This window comes from Ursus americanus, chromosome 23, assembly GCF_024610735.1.
Source record: "Ursus americanus isolate L20-20 chromosome 23, mUrsAme1.1.p, whole genome shotgun sequence".
Taxonomy (NCBI): Eukaryota; Metazoa; Chordata; class Mammalia; order Carnivora; family Ursidae; genus Ursus; species Ursus americanus.
The window spans coordinates 17213533-17220442 of NC_142149.1; positions in this window are offsets into that span (position 1 = coordinate 17213533).

Below are 6910 nucleotides of genomic sequence, written 5' to 3' on the forward strand. Positions count from 1 at the left end.
CAGTCGGTTAAGCATCTGATTCTTGATTTCAGCTCAGGTCATGATGTCAGGGTTGTGAGATCGAGCCCCACGTTGGACTCTGCGGCACCGAGCGTGGAGCCTGCTCAAGATTTTCTCTCTTCCTCTCCCTCTGCCCTCCCCCCTCCCTCTCAAAAAAAAAAAAAGAAGAAAAAAGAAAAATCAATAGAAATTAAAAATCTAATAGAAAAATGAGCAAAGACTTATATACTTCATAAAAAGAGGATATATAAGTGGCCAAGAAACAGATGAACGAGCTCAACTACATTAGTCACGAGAGAAATGTGAATTAAAACTACAATCTGATATCCCCGTACACCCACTAGGACTCACATGAAAAGGCTCCCAGTATCAGATGTTGGCAAGGATGTGGAACGATTGGAACTCTGATTCACTGGTAGTAGGCTGTAAACTGTAACTACTTTGGGACGCTGGCCAGGTCCACTGAAGCGGACACCCATACTCCTCTCTGACCCAGGAGCTCAGCCCCCCGGGGTATAATCCCAACAGAAATGAGCGTATGTGTTCACCAAGAGTCACATACTAGAATGTTCATAGCAGCTCTATTCTTAACAGCCCCCACTTGAAAACAATCTATATGTCAGCCGTAGAATGAATTAACACATTCTGGTACGTGCATATAACAGAACGCTGGATAGAAGTGAGAATGAATAAATTAAACTCTACAAATGTTGAGCCAAACACACAAAAAGGAACAGTCTTGATGGTTCCATTTATGTGACGTTCAAAAGCAAACAAAACTAATCTCTGCTGTTACAACTGGAAGAGTGATTGCCCGTGGGGTTCTGCCTGGAAGGAGGCACGAGGCTGGCTGCTGGGGGGCTCGGAATATTCCGGTTTTGACCTGGGTGAAAAACCACTGTTTTTCACATGAGTGAAAATTAATTGATCTGCGTACTCCTTCGTATATACGTTATACATCAAGAAAAATCACTTAACTTCTTAAAAAGTAAAACATTTAGAGGCAAACATTAAGGAAATGAAAGTCTGAGACATGACCGGTCCTCTTGGAGGTGGCGTGCAAATGGCAGGTGTTCTGGAGGCTCTGCCTTCTAGAATCAAGTCCCGATGGCCTCCCCTGGCTGCTCAGGTCCCACATCGTGTTATGGGGCGACTCGGTCGGGTGGCTAGGAGCACGGGGTTGGGGGTCTGATGAAGGTGAGCTTGAACCTAAGCTCTGCCACTGGCTGTGGGACTTGAGACAAGTTCTGTAAACTTCATAAGCACCAGCTCCTTCCTCTACAAAAATCACCGTAGAGGGCGATGGGCTTGATCCGTGGAATGAAGTAGTTCAGCACTGGGCACACGAGGGGGACTTGATAACTGGGGCCACATCCAGCTGCCTGCTGCTCCCTGAACAAGCCGGGCCATTTCACACCCAGCATCTGTGCGTGCTGTTCCCTCTCCTGGCATGCCCTTCCACCTGGTGATCGTACCGCCCGTCCTTCGATGCCCAGCTTAAGCACCTCCTCCTGGGGGATGCTCCCCCCACCAGGAGATTCACCCTGCCCCCTCTTCACCATCCCACCCCCGAGCACATGTAGTGTATACGGTTTGCTATTCCTGGCAACTGCTTATACACGAGGGTGGAGAGACATACTTGCTGCATGAAAAAAATGAATAGTTCTCGAAATGGTTCTAATTTCTTTGCAGGTTCCTTTTGCGTGCTCATGAGAATATCAGCCACCTAGCCCTGCGTTAGGGACCTCAACCACCTCTATGGAGAACTGGCACAACGAGATGTGTTGTGGGTGAGTGGTTATCACCGTGACGTCAGCCTCAAAGGTTAGGGATGTCCCCAAGTCATCCCAGTTCCCTTTACCACCCTATATGGATAGGTCACCCATGACAGTGCCTCCAAAGGCTACTTAACCTCTTGGTGGCCTAACACGTTCCCCCAGCCAGGCACTTGCCGTGTGAAACTGAGAAACTTAGTTTTAAACTATTACAAGTCGTCAGCTGGGCAGCAGGAAAAGTGGGACAACCTGGTCAGATGTGACTTCACATGTGACCGAGTCTGTGGCTTCCTTGGTGGTTTAGTAAATCAGGACATAGCCCTTAGCAAGACAAGGGCTACAGGACTCCATTCGAAACCTGTCCAGCCGTCCAAGATGTGGCACCAACCCACACGCCACTTCACCCCACCGTCCTGCACCCCACGCTCTCCCCAAACACGCAGCCCTTCACACGGCATTGAGGCTCTGCCCATCACGGTCCTCGGCAGGGAACCCTGCGCCCCCCCTTGTCAGCTCGTGGACTGCAACCCCAAAGGCACAGTTACCACCAAGACCCATGCTCATCAGGATAATAGGTGGAAAAGACAAGAATCCAGGTCCTCCGGTCTTCTGAGTGGAGACAGATCCCCAAGGAAATTCACAGCACGTGGTAGAGAGTGTAGGGGGGAGGGGCACAGGGATCTGAGGGTGGTCAGAGAAGAGGCCCCAGATTTGGGGAGGAGAATTAGAGAAGGCTTCCTGGAAGGAGGTTAATGTTTTCATTGCTGATCAGTCCACAGAACGCACGGAGGCAGGGACCTCACGCTTGTCCTCAGCTCTTCCCAAGGCCTTAATGTCGGTGAAAGGATCGGGTAATCACTGAGCCACATTGTGAGGGATCAGTGGACGTTGGCCCTTCTGGAGGCATTCTAGGAGGGAGGGACTTTGTGACCCGAGGACTGGAGGCAGGAGTGGCAGGACATGGGAGGGAACGCGATACAGCTGGGGTTGGGCCGTTGAGGGACTAGGAAGGGGTGAGGTAGGCAGGGCAGGCAGGGCAGCAGAGCCTTCCCCCTGCTTCTTCAATGAGACCCCCATCCCCAGCACTTTGTCTACATTTCTCTCACACCCTAAATCCTGCCCCATGCCATATGAGTTCATTCATCAGCAATTATTGAGCACCGACTGCATGCCGAGTGTGGTGTCACAGCAAAACACCTCCCATCTGCACCATGGGCCAGTTTCCAGAGTGGTTTCCCACCCCCTATCACGGCTCATCGTCACAGCAACCCTGGAGAAAAGAACCCTCCACCAGTCATTCCTTCCTGCGTTCATTTCTACATTAAACGAGTACATACTGAGCACTTAGTATGCACCAGGTGCAGGAAGGTAAAGCAAGCAGGACCCACAAAGCCCCCCTCTCCAGGGGGTATGGAAGAATAAACTCAAACAAACTCACAAGGTGGCCTTAGATTATGATACATTCCGTACAAGAGAGGACAGGGAGTGACACGGAGTGCCTGGTGGGGCCGCACTGGCTGTGGTCCAGGAAAGCCCTCCAAGGAGGTGACATCTGGGAAGTCACCAGCCATGAGCCTGGCAGGCTGTGAGCACAGCACGTGCAAAGGTGCTGGGGTGGGACAGTGCCTGGGGCATTGGAGAAGCAGAGGAAGGTACTCAGGATAGCGGAAGAACTGGAATGTTCAAAGGGGGTTAAGTGGGGAGTGGAAGTGAGGGAGGTAGAAGAGGAAGCCGGCAGCCGGGTTATGAAAAGGGCTTGTAGACATCTGGATTCATTCTGCAGCGAGATGTGAATGCACGGAAGGGTTTAAGGAGGGGAGCTGATGCGTTCTGACTGAGGTTTTAACAAGACCACAGGGCCGAGCTGGAGGCAGCAAAGGTGGGATCTGGCTTAAGATTTACCTGGGAGGCCAGACTCTCAGAACCAACCGGGAGGAGCCTTGGGCTCCCTCCCAAACCTGTTTCTGCCCATCTTTCCCATCTCAGGAAACGGGCCCGCCACACACCATATTGCTCTAGCCAGAAATCTCTAAGTCCTCCCTGTAGCCTTTCTCTACCCCACCGACACCCAACCTGTTATGTCCGTGTTCCCACCAGGAAAACGGAGCAGTTTCCAGGCCAAGGGCCCATCTGACCTGTGGGATTGTCTCAGCAACTTCCCGCTTCTCTGGTGCAGGTGGGGAGAGAGGGGAGAACTGGCTTCCGCCACCATGAGGCTCTGCCAGGCAAAAATGACCAAGGGAGCAGGGAACAAGAGTCGGGTTTGTGCCACCAGAATAATCAGAATGGTAGACTACGGAGCTCAAGGCCAGTGAGTGAATGGGAGGGTCACGGGGGGGGGGGAGCCCACGTGAGAGAAGGTGAGCTGGAAGGATGAGAGGTGTGGTCAGGGTGGAAATCCGGGGATGGTCCTGTGAGCCATGAGGATGAGGTCGAGCAGGCAGCTGGGCAGAGTGGAGAAAGTGATGTCCGGAGGCGAGGAGGCCAGGGTGATGACGGGGTGTCGCATGAGTGCTGGAGTCACTGAGAACAAGGCCGGGGTGGAAGGCAGGCAGTGAGCACCCCCAGAATGCAGGGGAGTAGCCAGGAGGCAGTGGCCGCCGGTCCTGGCAGACCGGGGCCTGGCAGACGAGCTGGTTGGCGTGTACTCAAAGGAACCAGGGGGTTGAGGGAGGACGGAAGAGAAGGAATGGTTTGTAAGAGGCAGAGGGTAAACCGGAAGGATGGCCACCTCCACCTCCCAGCCCTGAGGGACCTCCCCTTGGGGGCTGCTGGGACATCTCCCCCAGGGCCAGGAGGTGGCGGGGGGTTACCCTAGAACCCCAACACCCCCAGAAAGGGCTGCAAAGGGGTTGAGAGAGAGGCCTGGACAGGGAGGTGGGCCAGGCTGACATCCGGCCGACTTCCCAACTAGCAGAGGAAGAAGAACAAGCCAGCTGGGCAGCAAGGTGAGGGGGAGAGAAGGATGTGGAAACCTTGCGATGTGGTGGCAGAGGGCACTGTGGACGGAGGGAGGGTCCCCAGGAGGGCCAGAAGTTAACTAGCTTTTAGCAGGAGTTAAAGCTAGCTTTTCTAGAACTGCAGAGCCATCTCCCCACTCGGTGGGGAAGGGGCCCCTCCCAGCGAGGCCCAAGGCCGCACAGACCCAGGTGCAAGAACCTGAAGGGCCCGGGGAGGGCAGGCCCCCTGTCTCCCCACCCCTGCTCCTTTGCAGATAATCTCCGTGGGCACCAGAGAGGCACTGCCTAACGGCACAGAAACGCTCTTCAACCACGAGGAGGTTGGTGGGGGGCCTGGGGCCCCAGATTAGTCACCAGGCCTCCCACAGTCTCCCGCCGTGTTTGCTGTGGAGAGAGCAGGTGCCTCCCAGGGGGCCATGGCTACCTCATCCGTATGTGCAGGGGGGACCTGGTTAGCACTATGTCACCTTCCTCTTGACACGCTCCCATGGGGGAGCTGCTGGGGGAGGAAACCAAGAAGAAACTGGCCCTGTGATCCAGCATCTCGTTGTCACAGAACAGTAATCCTTACAGTGTCACGGAGGGAAGCGCTGGTGTTTCGGGTCCAAGTCTGAAGAGTGGGCAGGTCTGAGGCAACGGCAGGGGAGGAAGCTCTGACCACCTCAATCCCCTCACTGTCCATTGCCCTGCACTCATCGGGCAGGAGGCAGGCGCTGAGGCCCGGTCCTCAAACCCTGGGATTTCCCAGACTGGGAAGTGATCAGTGCCAGAGCTGGGGCTGGGGAACCCATGGAGGGGGCCTCATCTGCTTGGAGGGTCAGAAGCCCAAATATGCTCATGGCTCGGGAAACTTCCTGGAGCCTGGGCCAAGGGCCAGCAGGAAGCCTGGGTTTGTCTTCCCGATCAGAGGAGACTCAACCTGCGGCAGCCAGTAATGCTAACCATACCCACAGTCCCCACTCGAGCTGTAGCAAGACGCTAGGCGTGAGCACTCGTCAACCCCCTCAAGTCACCACCAACAGCCGGGTGGATAGGCCCCGTCTCGGCCCCACTTCACCGAGGAGCAAGCCGCGCCCGGGCGACCGCTGGTCTGGCCTCCGGGTCACAGACACACCATGTGTCCATTTACTCACCTAGTGAGTGTTTATTGAGCACCTACTATGTGCTAGGCTGTTGTACGTACTAGAGGCGCAGCAGAACTCAGCACGGGTAAACTCCCACGACTCCTGTCTTCGCTGAGTTTATCCTCCACTGGGGGCGAGCTGAGGAATAAAGAAATAAAGGAAACGTAGATTAGAAACGGGGTGTGCTTTAACAGGCCAGACCGTTGGTCCCTTCTCACCCAGTGACCATGAGAGCCCTCTGCCCGGGGTTGGAGCCCACAGGAAGGGAGGCTGCTGGCTCAAGGCGGGGGGCAGCCCCCAGAGCCAAGATCTCTCACTGTTCTGAGCTCAGATGTGGGGGGCTCTGGCCCTCTGAGCCCATCGCTCTTTGAAGACCCTGATAACATTGAGCTTTGGGGTCTGCAAACCACATAGGGTCAGTCAAGGTTCCACTCCTCAGTGGGCCCTGACTGAGAAGCTCCCAGCCTCCTGGCAGGCACACCCGCCCCCCCGGCCCATACCTCTCTAAGTGCAACTGCCCTTGCTGTCTACAGCTGATGCTTGCTGGCAGCACAGACCTTGGCTGGACTGTTGGCCAGACACCTCCACGTGGTCTTCCTTACAATATGGTAGACTTTGTACCATTTACATGGCGGCTCAGGGCTCCAAAGATGAATGTCCCTGGAGAACCCGAAGGAAGCGTCTGTAAGACGCAGCCTGGGAAGCCATATCACAGCACTTCCGCCGCACCCTAGCGTCCCCATACTCTCTGGCAGCTTGGCTCAGCTTCAAGGAGAGAAGACATAGAGCCCGTTTCTCAGCGAGCCCGGTGCCGAAGAATTCGTGGGCATGTTTTAGAATCGTCACACAAGCCAGGGGGGGCAGCACCAGGTGAACCCGGGGCGCCTGATGGCAGAGTCTATGCATTAGGCCACAGGGCTTCCCATGATCCCCCACGACCAAGAAAGAGAGGGAAAGGTCTTCACTAAGGCAGTGGATGTAGACATGGAGAGGGGACAAAGAGGACACTAAGGGGGTGAAAATTCTGTCCTGTCCCTCATGGACATCCCAG